Below are 20,041 nucleotides of genomic sequence, written 5' to 3'. Positions count from 1 at the left end.
AGTGGAGGTTAGACTTAATGTTTGACGGGGAAATGATTGAGCCAGAACCAATTAGGCTTAAAAGCTTAATCAAGATAAAAATGATTTTGATCATTTTCAGAAAGCTTTAAAGGGGCAGTAGAATTAACCATAATTTACCTTCTTGTTGTTAGCATACCTGATGTCATACCAAATGTCTATGCCATCTAGAGTTGCAGCAATTATAAATTTAGTGGTACGATTATAGTCTGAGAAATAATCACGGTTCCACCATCACCATGATTATTTTACATGAATTGATTTCACATTTGTATTAACATGTATAAATCACACACACATCCCATAAATTATTGATAGAAGGTATAATTACATTCTATAAAGGTTGTGAATCCCTGAAATATCTATTGTTCCTTTTCAGAGATGTTTGCTTAGACAAATTCACTCTACTTCACTTCACTGTTTGCAATATTGATGTTTTACCTCCACAAATAACACACGCCTGGAGGAGTTCTGCTGTGTGGTGGAGTTGCTAATGCTAACAGTTAGCTTCTACTAGTCGAGATGTTCTCTGTTGTTTCCTGGACGCTAAACCAACAACAGCCTTCCCCGTTGTGAGTCATGATGGGTGAGTCCATGAATGTTAAGTGAAAGTGTGACGTAGGCTTTCCTAATAGTAGAGTTTCACGTCTATTTTCTAGCAGAAGCTAATGCAGGAGATAGGAGTAGGAGATTATTTTCATGTTCAACCTGCATGAAAAACTCAGAGTGACTGATTAACAAAAATTATCATTAAACTTTTTTTTTGGTGTTCCACACCTTTAATTAGTATTTATTTGTCTGCATGATTATCTCAGAGATGATAACAAGTTGGGAGTGTTGCAACTTTTTTTTCTGCCAGCTCTGCAGATGGATGAGCCATTGTTCTGAATTTCTCTCTCTTTTAGCATCTTTGGGAGTCTGAAATATTTCTTCAGAGGACACTTGAAGCAATTCCTAGGTGGAAGTGGAGCCAGTGTTGCCAACTTAGTGACTTTATCGCCATTTCTAACGACTTTTCAGACCCCCTTAACGACTTTTTTTCAAAAAGCCACCTAGCGACAAATCTGGCGACATTTCTGACCCCCCTCAGCTACTTTGACTACAACTTTGTTGCCAACTTTACCTGCAGATTAGAGATGCATCTGAAGTGACAGGACTGTCCTTCCTTCCATAGGATCAGAAAGAAAATGTTCTGCGCATGTGCGTGCAGGCAGTGTAACACTCAGCTGCTGGCTTCTCGCACCATAGACATGTATGTATATATATATATATATATATATATATATATATATATATATATATATATATATGTGTGTGTGTGTGTATATATATGTGTGTATATATATATATATATGTGTATATAAACACATATACATTCCATGTTGTCGTTCTTTTTTAAAACACAGAAACGGTTTTGTTACCTGTTATTGACGCTACAGTTTCGCCAACGGCTGCCGGCTTCTTCAGGCTGACGCTGATGGTGGCGCGTCACTTCCTTTTCCGTTTATCTGCGGGCAGCAGAGGACGTTGTCGCCCTCTATTGCCCGCTCTCCCCTCTCTGAAGAAGAAGAAGAAGCCGGCAGCCGTCAGCGAAACTGTAGCGTCAATAACAGGTAACAAAACCGTTTCTGTGTTTTAAAAAAGAACGACAACATGGAATTAGAAATAACGCACAGCAAGAACACACCTAAGAAACACATATACATGTTTACATGTGTTTATATACATAACATATCTATGTCTCGCACCACCTGTGGTGCATTCAAGGAACATTGGAACTCTATGATGAGTTCAATAACGTAGCACATTTAAAACTTTTATAAAAAACAGAATGATACTGTAAGACAAACTCAGGATCTTCAATCAGCATTTGATCAAGTACAAGAACAATTGTGCCATTTGCGGCTTGTACTAAATGTTGATAAAACTAAACTTATGTTTTTCTCTCAGTCAAAAAGTAAAACAGAGAATAAGTCAATTTCTACTGGTCTGGGTCATCAGATTGAACTAGTTTCTAGTTTTAAATATCCGGGTTTCTTAATTGATGATAAGTTATCTTTCAAGCTCCATATCCAGTATTTAACAAAAAAATTGAGATTTTTATTAGGATTTTATTACAAAAATAAATCTTGCTTTTCTTTTACGGTAAAAAAGAGGTTAGTAGAATCAACATTTATGTCTGTAATAGACTATGGAGACATCTTGTACATGAATGCCCCTGTGCACTGTTTGAGCATGTTGGACAGTGTGTATCATGGTGCCTTGCACTTTAAAACAAACTGTCGGCCTCTTACCCATCTTTGTTTGTTATATTCAAAAGTGAATTGGTCTTCATTGCGGGTATGTCGACTCATACATTGGTATGTTTTTATTTATAAAGCTGTATGTGGATATTTGCCTTTGTATTTATCATGTATTTTATCAAGAAAGCAGAATCAGCTCAGCCTCCACTCAAGTGAACTTTTGCAATTTGTTGTTCCTAAGGTTCGCACAGAGCTGGGAAAGACGGCTTTTAGCTTTGCTGCTACATCTACATGGAATTCACTACAGAAAGATCTAAAAATCAAGGATTGAGTTTCCTTGAATGGATTTAAGACTCTGATTAGGTCATTGGAATCCAGACAGTGTGTTCATGTTTTAATTGAGTTTATGTGGAAATGTATTTAAATGTGAATGTATTAATGTTGTAAATTGTGCTGCTGCTCTGTCTGTCTTGGCCAGGCCTCCCTTGCAAAAGATATCTTGTATCTCAATGGGACCAACCTGGTTAAATAAAGGCAAAATAAATAAATTAATTAATTAATAAAATACATACATTCCTATCAATTTAATATTTTGTGTTTAAGAGATCCATTCTCTTCAGACAAAATAAAAATATTCCTTCCATTTTTTGTGCCATCTTTTCTTGATGTTTTAAAGGCTGCTGTTTTGCATTCTATGGGGTTTTTATTTTAATAAAACATAAAAAAAATAAATTAAATATTTTTTTAAATTAAATTACGCAGGTTTTATTTGATTTACTCTACAAGACCGGTGATGTCATGATGCAAACGTGGTGACGTCATCACGAAAACCAGATGACATCATTGCGTCATATGCAAATAGCACATTATGTCATCTGGTGACATCTAGCAACTTTTGGGGGAACTTCAGCTACTTTCAGTCAAAAACGGTTGGCAACAGTGAACGGAGCAGTCCGAGTGGTTGTTGATGCATGCATTCATTCAGTTTCACTTTAGCTTTGGTCTGCTAATGTCTTAATTTTTTATTACGGTGTTGGAGACTTCATTACGGTGGGTTAACCGCAGCGTTGGTTAATAGTCAATCCGGTCAATCTTTGCAACCCCTGTGCCATCTCTGGCCTGCTCTCCTATGTAAATCAGTAAATTTTGTAAAGACGAGGGAGAAACGGTTTGCTCTGAGAAGTTTAACGAATCATACGCAAGACACACCACCTTAAATCTGCATATCCCAATCCACTTCAACATCACCTATACTGGTCACTATGATGCTGACAACGCAACAACCCTAGTCCAAGCTACTGCTAATGCTAGCTAAAGCTACTACTAACTCTATATGAGCTACTGCTAACTCTTACTAGAGGAAAACTACAAAAAAGAATGATGGGGTTCTACTAACGATCCAGTATGTACATCCAGACCATGAATGAATACAGATAGCTTGTTTGTCATGCTTGTTCACACTGTCCATGCTCCCACATCTTTGTCCATGATCCTGCAGTTCATTTTATTTACATGTACTAGCCGAGTGGGTGGTGAAAACAGTCTTTTCATTGCAGACCTTATCCATGGGGTTGAGTGTGACCATTTATTATGGCTCCTGGGCTACTGTGAGCCCCAACAATGTTTTATATAGTTTATAGAGGCTGAAAGAGTAGTTTTCAATTGTAAAAACAGTACTCTGTGGACCCCTTAATATGTAAATGGTGTACAATTTAACTATAAAGAAGCATTATGCAAAAATACAGATTAGGACTCAGAAGCATTTTAGTCTTTGGATCAGCCTGTCAGCTGCGATGGACTGGCTCCAGGGTGTACTCCGCCTGATTGCCCACTGACCGCTGGAGATACCCCCCCCCCCCCCCCCCCCCCGTGACCCTATGTGGACAAAGCAGGTTCAGACAATGGATGGATGGATGGATGGATGGGTGGATGGATGGATCAGCCTGTCAGTTATCATCAAAAAGGCTCACCAACAGCTCGATTTGCTGTTCTTTTTACCTCTGAGTAGAGGAAAACATCCTTCCATCTCATGTAACTGTCCATTTTGAAAACTGCTCTGAGGCTGACAAGAAGGTGCAGCAGAAAGTTAGGTATGACTTCAGTTTCTCCTCTCTTGCGGACATTTACTAGCCTGGCAAGCCAGACTTTATATTCACTTTGCAAAGCAAGAATTTGGTCTAGTTCACAAGGCTAGACATATACAGCAGCAGATGCAGAACCACTGCTAAGAAAATAATAACAAACCTCACCCATAAAGCCCTGGAGCAATTCCCCCTCCTTTCGTCAGGCAGCAGACTGAGCTGTCTCCAGTTGTAATGGTAAGACACTTTAAATGTCTAAACAGAAATTTAGTTTTTCAATTTGAATAGTTCCAACCAAACCGTTTCCTTTTTTGAATCAGAATGTTTTTTCTGTTAATTTTGCAGCACTTTAATTTAATTTAGAAAACTGTATTTCACACGAGTACATTCTGATTTGTGTTTGCTGTTGTCATGTTAAGAATCAGTGATCCGGTCACAGTCATGATAATTGGCCCATGGAGATTTCTCATAAATGCAAAGCAGAACATGAAGCAGCCAGGTGAACGTAGTGTCTCTGGCACATGTAGATGAAGAACAATGTGTGTGACAGCGAGGTACCGCTGTGGGTTTTCTTAGATTTTAGGGATTACGTGTCACCATAGAGCATATTTTTCTCTCTGTTTCTGAATCTATTGGTAGAACAGGATGGGATTTTCACTTTATGCTGATGTAGCGTGATGAAGGCTCTCTGATGTGTGGCAAAGGTCACATTTGCCCAGCTGGGTCAAGCTGGGTCAAACAGTACTTTTTGAATCCACAGATTAACCCAAGGAGCCACGATGTCTGCTCAAGATAATAACATCATATCTGCTGTTCCGTCCAGAAGGACACTTCATGTCGTGATGATAATAATTAGATTAATAAATAATAAACTTATTGATTTTATTACTGTTTAATGTAATGATCATAACATGACCACTTGGTTAATATAAAGGTATTTTAATTACATGAAATGGATTAATAAGCTTTGGGTATAGTAATAATAATTATTATAATGATTAAAGATGTGTTTAGCAACAAGGTCAAGTTCACCCATTCAGCTAACACAGAGTTCAGATAAAAAATAACATATTTTTGACGCATGAGTAAGCTTTCTTCCGGAGGGAGTGGGAGTGGTTCTGAGAGCTTTTGGTAAAACTGTAACCATCACAGATTCACGTTCAGTTCTGAAACCAAGCATCATCCTGAGGAGCCAGGGACGGCCGCCCTGACCCTCTGCCAAGCTGTTCTGTCACGCCGTCAAGAATAGCCAAAGAATAAATGAAGCTGTCACCAGCTAACGAAGACTCTACCAGAGTCATTGATTTCTGAAGTTAAGTTAAAGACGAGAACGTTCATCTGCCAAATGCTTCATACATCGAGTGACCCAAGAAGACATCTCAGAACCGATCTGGTCGTGCTAGAGGTTTTTCTACCAACCTCGTGCCTGGAAGAAACCCATCTCCACCTGGACACTTCGGATCCAAATGGGGGTCTTCTGATTGGGTGAGGTAGACCTCGACAGAATGCGTTTGATGCTGCTTCTCTCAAAAATAATGCAGTTATCTGCAAAACATAATTTCCACCCAGAACACTTTCATTCTCTCTGAAAGAAACCTTCTGAGAAATTCACACATCCAAAACTCATCATTCTCATTTTAGCTCCATTCAGTCACAGGTTTGCTTTTAAACAAGTAATATCAAAACTGTTAAAGATTGTCATTAAAATTGCCATCCATGAATTGTCATTTTATAATTGTCGTTTCAAATCTTTCGTTTAAAAATTGTTAGTAATAAAATTTCCTTCATTTTTAAACTTGCCTCATTATTGAAACGAAACACAGAAAAGGGTTGCATTTCCATTTATCAAATGAAAATAATCTTACTGAATCTTCTGTTTAATAAATAAACTTTTGCTATTAATTCAAGTATCTTAAATTAAGTATTAATCTGTAGATTAATCATAGACCAAGCTCGTTGGTGTATGATCTTCTATCGCTTATATTAATATTTTATATCGATATATGATAGAAGCTTCATAAATTAACTAGTCTGTGTCATCCTAGGTCTAACACTGAATAGCACAGTGTTAGAGCTGTGTGTGTGAGGATTTTCACTCCATAACACTGAAGAGGGAACCAGCTCTGCAAGTACAACCCCAGAAAACACAGAAAATGCCACCGGACTGAAGTAAAACCCAGAGCCTCATTAGCCAGCATTTGTAAGATGAATGTGGATCAGAGTTTGTTAGCCAAGAACCCTTGTCATGGTGGGTTAATTAAAATGCTACATTTGGTTGCAGAATGGAGAGGACATGGAAGGGTGATCTCTGATAAGGCAAAGCTGTTGCTAAATGAGCTTATTAACGAGAGTGAAATGTTTAGCGTATAAAAAACTGCACAGAATGGAATAGAATAGAATTGACTTTATTGATCCCAGAACGGGAAAATTCACTTGTTACAGCAGCACAAACACTTAAGAGAATAATTTGAAGACAAATAATAACAAAGGTACATGTACAGTGGGTACGGAAATAGCCTGTATTTGATATAGCACCTTTTAGAGTCCTGGAACCCCCTAAAGTGCTTTACAACACAACCAGCCATTCACCCATTCACACACACATTCACATATATCAAATTCTGTACCCACCATATATACGTATAGACAGTACGCTATTATTGTAACCTTTGACCAATAAAAAACATGAATAAAAGTTAAGAACTTGGGTTCCAGAACGACTGAAAGAGACACAGACATGCTGGGTAAATCTGGCATTGCACAAGTACTGAACACATACTGAGTATTGCATCAATGTTATTATGCTGTTAAACTGAGAACGCCAAAAAACTAACGTAGGCAATAGACACATCCTTACAAGTCACTGGGAACGTGTTTCCTGGTGGTCTTTCAGAACATATATTTTATTACAGGAGAATGAGGGTGCATTTAAATACCCATGACACTCTGATAATCTCTATGTTAATCCTAATCTCCTGCAGGAATCAGCATTCCGCACATCTATCAAGTGAATTCATGCATTAATTACCATAAATCCTCTAATATTAGCCTGTATCTAATTAACTGCCGGGTATCATATTTTGGCCGGTGTTGGAGTCGGCGGATGTGAATAATGGCTGGTTTTTTATTGTGGCCGGGTGGAATGTGGTAACAAGCAAGTACAGAGGGTGGTTGTGTCATCCGTCTCACTTTTGATTTGCCAGTGATAGACCGTGTGGGTAACTTTAACCGTGCGGAGATGAAGAGGAGGCGAAAATTTGATATCAAGTTCAAAGAGAACGTGCTGATTATGCTGCAGAACACTCTGGGGAGCAGTAGCAGGGGTTGTATGAACTAGTCACTAGTTGGCTTCACCGCTCTATAGTGACTTGTTATGCCTGTCATCGACTAGTCGCTGTCACGTGATAATGACCGGCAAGATGCAGTCCACGGAAAAGACAGCAGCCTGCTGTCAGCAGGTGACAAGCTCCTGCGCGTCGGGAGGCAACGCACGGTGCAGAGCGTCGGTACTGACACCCGCCGTAAAACGGACATTTAACCAATTTGTGACTTTTACCCTCTAGCAATTTAACATTCCCCTCACCCCCATCCTAACCTTAACCAGCTTGCGCATGCAAAGCTCTGATTGTTGACGCGCTCCAGACATCTGCGTCCTGAGCACGGCCACAGTAACGTTATCAAATCAGGTGTCGCCACCTCAAAAACTAATTTAACACGCGATTGTTCATGTCGGCTCATTTCCTTTCATGTTTTCTGTCTTTCATTCTTTTTTTTGTGCCTGATGCGTTTCGCTGCTGCGGATCAGGGCGCATCACCTGTTTTGTCCTTGGCGACGCACCTAACTGATGTGGCCGCGAGCACTGCGCTGTTTTTGCGGTCGGTAGATCTTTTAGAACTGCAGTTCAAAGGTAACTCATAAGGTGAATATATATGAACCCAGGTAGCAGTTTTTCTTTAGGATTGAGAGGAGATGTAGGAAGATAATAAACAGGCAGGACAGAATAATAGTCAAATAAAAACAAGTTAGTTTTTGTACCTGGTAGTTGCAACAAACAGACACCATTGAAGGTAATCAGAAGTGAGGAACAGAAAATGAAATAATTATTTTAATGTTTAGAGCAGCAGGAACTCCGAGAGGCTGCAGGAGCATCAGTGAGTTTGCGGCCGCTGCGCAGGGGGAGGGGGGAGAGGGCTGAAGCAGAAACTACCATTGTTAAAAGAAATGTGTTTAACTTTGAAAATGTGGGAGCAATTTTAATTGTCAAAAACTCCAGCGAACCATTAGTTCATTTTGCTCAAATAGAACTTGAGGCCTGCCTCTAATTCTGGTCCTCCTTCCAATAAAGGCCTGGAGCTTGATGAGCTTGAGTCAAATACAGGCCCAGGCCTGTATTAGAGGATTTACGGTACTTCTTTAATGGTTGACTTCAGTGTTTTAGGATATTTACTTATTAATGTCTTTGGATGAGAAGATTTATCATCTCTTCATCACAGGCATGAAATATTTATTTCAAATTCAGATTGGCTTAAAATCAAAACTGAGTAATAACAAAATAATGAAAAAAAATAGCTTTTGGGATTTCATTCTGTAAATTAATTGAAGTGTTAATTTAGCAAAAGTTTCTTGAGTTTCTTTTTTTTAACAATTTTCCCTCTTTTTCACCTCTGTTCATTAATTAAATTAATCAATGAAGTCCCTGGATAACTCTTAATTTGTCACTCAACTTGAAAGACATTTTTAGTGAGCGTGTCACTGCCTCTGTTTTCAAAAAGCAGCACAAATTTACATCTATTTGTGAGTTTCCATTTGTTTTATGTGCACTTGCATCTCACTGAGCATATGCTTCATATTCTGTCAGAACATTCGCTTAAGATCACTTATTAATCTGCTGCCTTTAATTTGTTTTGCTCTCACATAAACAGGGAAATGCAAGTGAAACATAGAAATGGAGAGGGTTTTGTGGTAAACAACCATGTTCAGGGGCTTTGCGGAGACACAAATGGACTTTTTATGTGAACAAACAAGGTCTAGCACTTTTGTTTTATACTTCGTTTTTCCCTATTTAAAAAAGCCAAACAGAAGGTTTTATGTGTTTGCAATAAACTTTTTTCAACCTGATTAAATCACACACGTCTGTAAAGCCCCTCAGAAAGAGTCTGTTTTCAAAAAGCTGGGTAAACATACAGAATTAGAATCAGCCAGAGCCAAACAGGGATGGTAATGGAAAGGAAATGCTCAGTGAATGGAAAATGACTAACATGGGGACTGGGAATCATGAAAGTAAAGAGTGCCAAAGTGCACCTCAGTTCCAAAAGGATAACTGTGTTTCTGTTTGAGTGGTCTTGTTAAATAAGAGGGGAAATACTCAGTGACGTCTCTGCATTGGGGGCCAGTGGGGCTGGGCTCCACCAGATGGCGCTGTGGAGCTCTATACTTCCTTAACCCTCCCACTGTCCTAATGGGTGTGACCCTGTGAGGAAAGCTGACCATTGAGCAGGGTTGATGGTTTATCTCTTGGGTCCACGTGGCAGGGGTGAGGAGTGAGCACCACCTCACCCCTGCCATATGGACCTCAAGGGATAAACCACCAACCCTGCTCAATGGTCAACTTTCCTCGCAGGGTCACCCTACAAAGACAGTGGGAGGGTTAAAAAATTAGCGGAATGGTTTGTTTTAGAGTGATATTGTATAAAAACCTATTCTGTCACCAGAAGATCCTCTTAAAAACATGTGTGTGTTTATATCTACGATTGCATTTGGATACTGACAACCTCATTGTGTTTATGTAGAAGATCATCAGGGGGTCTTTTGTTCCCTCTTCGGGGGGAAACTCCCACTGGGTTTAAATCTGGGACTCTCCACCATTTGACCTTAGAACCGAAGAAGCCTCTCGGATGAGAGGTGAAACATCTTCAAGCAACTCAAAGAAGTCCAGACGCTTTTCTTTCAAAGCTCATTAGACATCTTAACACCTACTTACCTGGTTACTGGTTACTTACCTGGTTACTCCACACACGTATTTCATGAGCATGTTTTAACTCAGAAGTACCCCTGAAGGACTTAAGCCGGACGTACACTGTGCGACTTTTTCACTTTTTTGAGCCGATTTTCCACTCGTGCGAGAATCCACGACATCGGGGCGAGTTTTGCGCCGAGCGTCGTGTAGTGTACAGGGGGTTACGAGAGGCGATTAATACCACGTGACCAGCTACCTACCAGCAATCATGAGCTCACACGGACTTCTGGCGTGTTTAATATTTTGCTCGTCCCTCGTGAGGGTATTGCACTGTTGAAGCAGCGCTGCGAGCAGCTGCGACCCAAAATGTATCAGAACCGCTCACGGCGCATGCGCAATCCTGCATCAACACCGCTCGCCTGCTATTTCCCTAATAACACATCATGGTGTTCGTTTTAATTTCTACACGTTTTTTTTACTCACAAAGATTGTCAAGAAAGCGTGTTTGTTGTGTTCATGTCAAATTAAACTGATCACAAAACACAGATTTACTTTCTTTATTTCGTTTTCCTCATCCAACCCCCATAAATCCCTGTGTATCCTCCTGCAGCGCTCCCGCAGGACAACAGGCAAAACAAGACAAAAAAGTCTGACGTGTTGAGTAAAAACTGCTATTTTTAGCATATTTTTTAGGTCCGACGTGTTGCTTCCAGACGTACAGTGTGAGCAGTCAGGTCGCATCCGAGAACTGGGTCGTACAGTGTGAGCGCATGACTCGTGAGATCTGCCCTGCGAGGAAGTCGTACAGTTTGAGCTGAAGCTGACTGCTACGAGTGAAAAAGTCGCACAGTGTACGCCTGGCTTTAGTTGTTCGTCCTTTTATCAAGACTTATTTTGAGCCTGAGAGGGTTAAACAAGGAAGGTCTGAAATCACAGTGCACATGCTTAACTCAGTCTCAGTGGTAAGCCATAGGGCCCAGAGACTCCGGCCCCAAACTCAGATCATCCAGTCAACAAATGAGAAAAAATACATGAGTTTATGTTTCTGTTCTGCGGACAAATGCAGCCTTGTTGGTTGTGCTGGTTAGCTAACAAGAAGCAACAGAAGTAATGAAGACAACTTTGCCACTTCAACAAAGATGAAATATTAAACCAGAAGGCTTGAACTAATATTATCGCAGCGTTGGCTGTGAAAATAGGGAATGGAGGCTATAGTGGACAGAGGGGGGTTGAGGAGAGGTGAGGGGAGCACCGGTTTATGAGAGGTTGGTCAGCAAAAAAGTGTCCACCAGTTGGGGATCGCTGGATTAAACTTTGGGATTATTGGACTTTAACTGAGAAGCTTTTGAAAGGTTTCTCCAGAGGAAAGATCAATCTTTAAGAACTGAACAACAGTGGTTAGTGATGCTTTATTTGTAATGTCGTGTTAGCGCACTCTTCACATTTAACACACACACACACATGCGTAAGCCATATTGCTCACAAGCTATTGTGCGCACCGTGGGTGAGTGTGTGCGTTCCACGCTGTTAATGCTTCCAGTGTGAAGTAGGAATAACTCATCAGTCGTGCAGAATGTACAAGCTCTGTTCAAGCAGAAAATAACTTTTATACGGAGACACACTAACACACCACAAATCCCTTTAACTTGCTCATGCAAATCCTTACCAGAGAAGAAATCTGCAAACGAGCCCTAGCTATATTTACATTTTAATTGTAACAACATGTACTGATCGTTATCATCAGTGAAAACACAAACAGCTTCTATAACTAAATATAATAGTTGTCATGCATCCCATACATACAGAAAGGAAGATGGTTATCAGCCAACCCTGCAAGATTCTTACTCATCTCTTGCTTTGTGTACAAACCTTGGTGTGTGTGTGTGTGTGTGTATGTGCGTGTGTGTATGTGTGCGTGTTTGTATGCACGTGCGTATGTGCGTGTGTGTGTATGTGTGTGTGTGTGTGTGTGTGTGTGTGTGTGTGTGTGTGTGTGTGTGTGTGGTTTTAATTTGTAGCAGTAAGAAATCACGAGAAACCTGAACGTGAATGTTAGGCACTGTTATCTGTTTCCTGTCTTTCTGCAACAAATCCATCCCTTTTTATTAAAGCACAAATACGGTTTTAATAGAGTATTTATGTTCCTCTTAAATGAGAGAGGTCAAGGTCACGTCCTCTTTTTTACTACAGTCACAGCCTCATCACAACTCTCATACAAAGGCAAAGGTCAGACTCATCTCCCTCATCTAATCAAACACCCATTAGTGTGCGATATGTAAATGGTCCATCCAGCTGATGCATATAGGTTAGACCCCCTCTGTTCAGCCTCACATACAGGATACACTCGCTTCTGTCAGGCTGATTGACAGTGAACTTTCTCCAGGAGTAATTACACCTCTGTATTCATCTATCTCTGTAATTATACCCTTAGAACACCCCCCACCCCCGCTCTTTACCCCTGAGCAGTGATGCAACAAAATAGTGAATCAAATTTTGCCTCTTGATTCACAACAAGGATTAGTGATATTCTCCTGTATTTTTCATTTTTTTCTAGCTCACCTTCATCTTGTTGCTCACACTCTCCCTGGTTAATTCATTTAAAATGTTCACTGGAGAAACATTTGATCTAAAAGCTGAAACATTTCAATCTCAGAAGACATGAACAAAGTCTTGAAGTGAAGCAAAGGATCGCAATCATCATTAGTTGTTTTTATAGGGCCACAAATGATTAAATAATATTTATATTTAATTTGACAGTTTTTATCAGTTTTACCATCCAGATTTTAGCAGCATGTGCAGCAAAATGCCACTAATACAGGACAAGTTTCATCATTTCAGAGTTTGCTGGATAAACATAAATGTGGTCAGTTTTTCTTTTGAGATGCAACATTTTTAGCTTTTTCACCACTTTGTTTTTGCAGAAAGCTGCTTCAGTTTAAATCAATCAAAAATCTGAGCCACACTTGAGCTGCAAAAGGTAAACATAGTGAGAATCTAATGATTCCACCAGAATTTAAATTGTCAAATATAACGTAGATGAATCAAACAGCAAGCTAATCTGAGATGAACTGAAATACCACCAATTGTGGTGCCGAGGGCACTTGTCAGGATGACCCTCATGCGTTCCGGAGGAAAAGTAATACTGAGGAGGCCTTTGTCCAGACCCAAGTGTATTTTATTTACATTTTACAAAATTCAAATCTAGGCAGCACAAATCCATGCCTGCCACTCCATCCATCACTCAACTCTCTCCAACAAACACAGAGCTGTATTTATAACAGGTGTGACTAACTGGATTAATCCTAAAACCCAGACACAGGTAAGTACAAAAAATACAATCTTTCAATACTCTTAAATTATACTGTAACGTGAGGAAGTATGGGTTTTCTGTGCCAAAGGTCGTATTTGCCCAGCTGGGTCAGAGCTGGGTCACGCAGCACCTTCACCCACAGATTAAGACCTGAGCCGACAGCAAGTCTGAAGGACTCCACAACATCCAACACCTGGTCTTCAGAAGAAGGACTTCAACCCACAGTCTAGTCATAATAAAACTAAGTCTTAAACTTTCTTCATTATTTTTGTTAAATAATCATTTGATCACTTTGCTCATTATAAATGTATTTTAATCAAATGAATGATTATTATGCTTTGGGTAATCATAATGAACTATAATGAATCAGTACTTAATTAAATAATGTTTTTGAAGATGTTTAGCGATGACCTTCACACCTCCTCACACAGGTCCGTATCAATTCAAAATACATTTGCTCTGATGCACAACAAGTTTGCTTTGGGAAGAGAAGTGGTTTTGGTAAGTTAGTCAGAACGAGATTGAGAACGAAAGAGAGTGGAAGTGTGGAATGAACACCACGGGGAAAGGAGCCCTGCCGGCTTCCTATTCTCCCTCCACGCTATTTCTGTCAAGCCAGACAGAATGGCAGAAATGCAACCAGCTAACGCAGACTCGTCCCAGAGTCTTCTGATTTCTGAGTTAATTTAAACTTGAGAAAGCGCATCTGCCGAACGCTTCAGTAATGTGTACCGACGTCAACTCTGGACCGGATCGTCGCACACCTTTGTCTCCTCTGCCAGCCAAGGTGTGACCTGGATAACACATCCTCCGAGATCCGGATCTGAAAGAGGGTCCTAAGTACGGTGAGGCAGAACACAATAGATAGCGTTATGATGCTGGTTTTCTAATAAGAACTAAAGTTTAATTGAAAAACATCATTTTTCACTCAGATTCACCTTTTCTCTCCCTGAAGCAATCTCAGACACATGCATGCATTCATAATTACATCATCCTCAATCTTAGCACATCCAACACAAGGTCTATTTGTGCAAGCTTAAAATATCAACTGTTAAAGATTGTCCAACAAGGTTGCCAATGTTGATTGTTTTTCCTATGATTGTCATTTCAAATCGTTAGTTTAAATTGAAGAATTAAAACTCTTAAATTTTAAACTTGCCTTTTCATTGAACTGAAACACAGACAAATGGATATGATCGTCAGTTTATCGATGAAAACAACCTTTGAGTCTTCTTATCTCTATATGATTTGGTTATTAATTTTTAAAGATTAATATTCCAGATTATTATGTAGAATGGTTCATCTTTCATAAAAGAGCCAACAACCATTACGCTACATATTTGGCGAGCCGACCCGACTTCTATATCTGCGATATATCCGTCCTAATCCATCAACGAGCTAATTTGTAACAAAATTACTCGTTTTCTCTGTGTTTCACTTTGATGTCTTATTTTGAAAAAACGGAAGTTATTCCACACTAAACTCGTTCCTCTGGAGACGTCCTGGGAAGGATTTTACGGTGATATTTCCGATCTCTAAATTAAACACCAAATCCACAGATCCTGTGAATTTTTCCGTTCTTGTCCATCGATGAGTGAATGGGTGCGTTGTGTCTTTGACTGTATGTTGTTTGCTGTGATGAGACATCGCGTCTCTGAACTCTACAGGTCGGAAACTTTCCTTTCCGCTCTGAACTCGCTGTAACGAGCTAACCGCTTAGCTTAAAGAACTTCACCTTCGCCAGGAAGCAAAACTGAATCTCCGATTTCTCGGAAAACCTTTTTGAGCGCCGTGAAAACTGTATTTTTATGTGTCTGAACGGAGCACCAGACGCCCGTTCTCTGGTAATCTGTTTGATCAGCAGTAACCGACACACCCGCTAACCCTTAGTCAGCAACTAACGCTGGATTTCAAGGCGCGGAAGAGCTCGTAGCAAAGCTACGTCGCTAAATCGGTGAATAACTTCACTTTTCACGGAAGTGATTATTCGACCGCCAGTTCTAGGACCTGGTTAAAACTAATGCTCATTTCAGCTGATGAGCCCTGCTAAGTTACTTAGCCTGACACTACAATGTGTCCTTCGGCATAATTCGGCATGTGAAATTGTGCACGATTTCCGTCGTCGCCGTACCATGAAGGCTGTCTGCGGACAATTTTAAGCCTTCCCTTGGAATAAAACGCAAAGTTTTATCCGACCAAACAGCACAACTGCTTAGTTTTGCTCTTTCTTTAAGGTCCGGGGTGAAAATCAGGCTTCAGGCCTCCATCAACCGGTTCCCTAGCCTATGCTGCCATCTTGCGGTGATTTTTTGTTCCATTCGGTTGTCTGTTCAGCAACCTATTCTCCTGTGCCGTAGAAACTAACACCACGGTCAGTCATTAATTTTGAGATAAATTAAGAGGCTGTACCGGTGTGTTTACTTTGGGCTCAGACGACGAAATAACAGATTTGCTATAAATGATGAAGGTGATGGACCAAGCATCTGCAGCTCAGCAGGCTGAGGAAACGACTCTGCGCTCCTCAAAGCGTTATCTTGATTGTACTGTTACACCTGATGTAAAGTTCTCTAATGATCTGCTTCCAGAACACACCCAGACAAAGGAAACTGTTCACCGGCTGCCGGAACCACCTGGTCCTGCCGTGCTCGAGAATGGCTCATCCGCGTTAGTCGGACGCCGGGCTGATGCGGTAGGATTACTGTCTTTGGAGCACAACTGCCCAGGACAGGGTACAGGTGACGGTATTGGGGTGACAGTTAAACTGGGTCAGAAGTTGTTCTGCTACGCACTTCCTGACGTGAGCTTATGCATTTCGATGATTTCAGTCACAATGTTCATTCTCATTTTTCTTTCTTTCTTGGGGGGGGGGGGGGTCGTAACCCCGCAAATCACATCATGGTTTGAAATTAACAACACTATCTCTGCTGATTTAATTCTAGATTAATCTCTCAAACCTATAGTTAACCACACTGACAAACAGCTTGTGCCAAAACCTGTGGTTCCTGATGGATTTTCTCTTTCCAACATCTCAGGTGATAACCAACTCTCCGGCATGGATGTGAAGTCTTTCAGCAATCATCAGTCCGCATCACGCACAACCCTGCTTGTTTCTCGGGGCGAGGTGGAAACATCAGACGCCGTGAAACACTTGGGGCCTCCAGACGTGCCCGTCTTACCATTTAAAGGGTTTGTGCCCGGACTTCTTGACTTTTCTGTGAATGACCTTGTAAGTTCCCAGTTCGTGACCTCTGCTGACACGGAGGTAAATTCTCTTCTTCTTTCACAGGAGTGTGACTCTGTCTCTGGACTATGTGCTCTCTTTCCTGTGATTTTTCTTTCAGGTGACCACGGCGGTGCAGAAAAACCTGCGGTTTCCAGTAGCCCTGGGGTCAGTGATGATATTGAGAAGGCCTCGGGGGTTGCTGCGGACACCACACTCACGGGCTCAGGGTCACCACCCGGCCCGGGAGGGGTGGGTGCGTGCAGCAACGCTCGGCTCAGGGCCCCGCCTGACAAAGGGGGGGTGCTGAGTGGCACTGAGTCTTCCGACACTGACCTTACAGCACTTCAGCTGGCGACGTTGACCTCCGACCCGGGGATAGGTGATACACCTTCTAAGGGGGAGGGTTCTAGTCAGTCTGTAACTTCTCTGGTTGACCCTGGTATTTCTGTTCCCGTGTGGAATCCTCCATGTAACGGAATTTAAGTGATGTAACTATCTAAAGTTGTATTTTAATACACTGTTAGTAGTTCACTTTTTATAAACAGAAGAATAGGCTGTTTTTATCATCAGGGAGTTTAATTAAACACTCTGTATTGACTTTGAGACAATAAAAGAGAGAGAGATGGGATCGTTTGAGAATCTTTAATTTCTGAATTATAAATTCTAAACAATCTACCAGGACTACTCTGTGATGGATGAGAATGGATTCGGATGTTGTGTTGGTGCGTGTGTGTGTGTGTGTTTGGTTCAGATTCTCTAGGCTGACGTAAAGGAATCTGGTCGTCTTTGTTATGACTAGATATCACGAGGCTTTTAAAGTGATGACATGAGCCGCTATTTTGCCGTGTACGTACCCAGTGGGGGTCTCCCAGGTAGATCAGGAAATGCCAGGTCCAAGAACCTCGGATGTACGCTGGAGCTGTCGGTGCAGCGGTCGCAACGTTTCAAAGCCCGTCTGGAGGGTCGACCCCGGTACCGTTCGTCGGCGTCAGCAGGTGCTCTTATTTTGAAAGGACGTCGTCTGGTTGTTAAACGACGAAAATCTCCCGTTTCACAGTTCTTAGTTTAGCGAAGAAAACACATCTGGACAGGCTGTGCTTTTCTTTAGGATGATGTTGAATAGAACTGAAGTCAAAATGGAACTGACTTAAAATGGCGTTGCCTTGTTTTATATCTCTGAATTGTTGATAAGTTGGAGTAAAGTGGATTGGACACTTGAAGTCAACACCAGATTCTCCTGCGGCAGCCGAAAGCTCTGATTGGTTGGAACAATGTGTCATGCGTTTCTATGGAGATGATGATCAGTATGTCTGTGGCGTAGTCCTGGTTTCATTAAACATAATTCATGACATATTTATTTCACAGATCATTCACTTGATTATTGTTGATCAACATCTGTTTTGCTTAATAATTTTAACCACAAATAAAGTACTTTGATTAAGTAAAGCTTCTTCTTCTCCTTCGGACTCTTCTCCTGGAATGTAAACAGTCTGAGGAACACCCGACCTTGGTTTTTCTACACGGTGTTATTGTGCCCAGGGGGCAGCTGTATGGAGTTGAAAACAATTAATTTTTAATAAATCAATAACCAAATTTTATATTGTTCAGAAGACTCAAAGGTTGTTTTCATCAATAAACTGCCGATAATATCTGAGTGTCTGTGTTTCAGTTCAATGAGGAAACCAGTTTGAAGGATTAAAAGTTTTAATTCTTCAAATTAAACTAATGATTTTGAAAATTGACAAACAGGAAATAACAATCACATTGGCAACTTTGTGGGACAATCTTTTAACAGTTTATATGCTGTTCTTGCTCAAATAGACCTTCTGGTGAATTTATGAAGATTGAGAATGTTGTGAGTTGTGAGAGTGATATGATGTGATTATGGATGCGTGTGTGCATCTGATTTTGCTTCAGGAAGAAACAGGTGTCTGAGTGAAAAGTGATGGTTTGAATAAACTTAGGTTTAGTTGGAAAAGATGCATCCAAACGCTAAACACCGTGTTCTGTCTCACCGAATTCTTGTGGACCCTCTTTCGGATCCGGGCCGTGGAGGATGTTGTGGTACATCCAGATGACACCGGCAGCTGACAGGAGACGTAGGTGTCGAACGGAACCGGTCCAGAGTTGCCCTCGGTACACGTTGATGGTAAAGCGTTTTGTCGACGCGCTTTCTTAAGTTAATTCACTCAGAAATCAAAAGACTCGGTAATGAGTCTGCGTTAGAAGTTGCGATTCAGCTATTCTGCCTGGTTTGGCAGAAACAGCGTGAGAGAACTTGGGATTGAGCCCATGGGCTCCGTTCCCCATTAGCGGTTGTTCACACGTCCTCTCTCTTTCGTAGTCAAGCACGAACTGGCATCATAAGACTGAAACTTACCAAAAGCCTTTCTCTTCTCAAAGCAAACATGTGTGTCATCAAATGTGTCTGGAGTTTACTGTGGGAAGATGTGTGTGGGTGTGTGTGAAGGTCAGTACCAAACATTCTCAACATTATCTACTTAAGTGTGGATTCATTAATCCATTATAATTACCCCAAAGCATAAGAACCATTCATTTGATTAAACACATTTATAATGAGCAAATTGATAATGGTTACTTTAACATTAAAATCAAGAAAAAGAAGTTTAAACTTTATGTTTTGATTTGTTATGACTACTTGTCCATGAGAACTCCTTCTTCTGGTACCGCAGGTGGCAGATGTTATGGTTTCCTCCCAGACTCGCTGGCGTTCAGGTCTTAATCTGTGAGTGAAAGTTCTCAATGACCCAGCTTTGACCTCGCTGCGTCCAGCACCACCATTGTGACAGAAAACCCATATTTCCTCACGTTACAACATTAATATTCCAGATTATTATGTAGAATGGTTCATCTTTCATAAAAGAGCCAACAACCATTACGCTACAATACTTAAATCATCATCTCTAAGATCTCCTTAAATAATTACAATACAAAAATAGAAACATCCTTAATCAATCCTAAAAACATTCAATGAAACTAATCTGCATTCCTAGAGCAATTTCACAGGACACCCCTCCCATTCCTCCTGAATGGAATGCTCTGGAACCTTCTTTAAGTGCTCCAGCTCTCCGGGGGCTCTTTTAGCTGGAACACCTCCAGAAGCACAAGGGAAACAGGTAAGTGCAAACATTCAATCATTTACCACTTTAAATCCTCTATATTCATTCCAACTCTTCTTCTTACAGGTC

Source organism: Nothobranchius furzeri, chromosome 8 (genome assembly GCF_043380555.1).
Source record: "Nothobranchius furzeri strain GRZ-AD chromosome 8, NfurGRZ-RIMD1, whole genome shotgun sequence".
Lineage (NCBI taxonomy): Eukaryota > Metazoa > Chordata > Actinopteri > Cyprinodontiformes > Nothobranchiidae > Nothobranchius > Nothobranchius furzeri.
The sequence above is the reverse complement of the archived record's forward strand: the minus strand, read 5'-3'. Positions refer to the sequence as shown.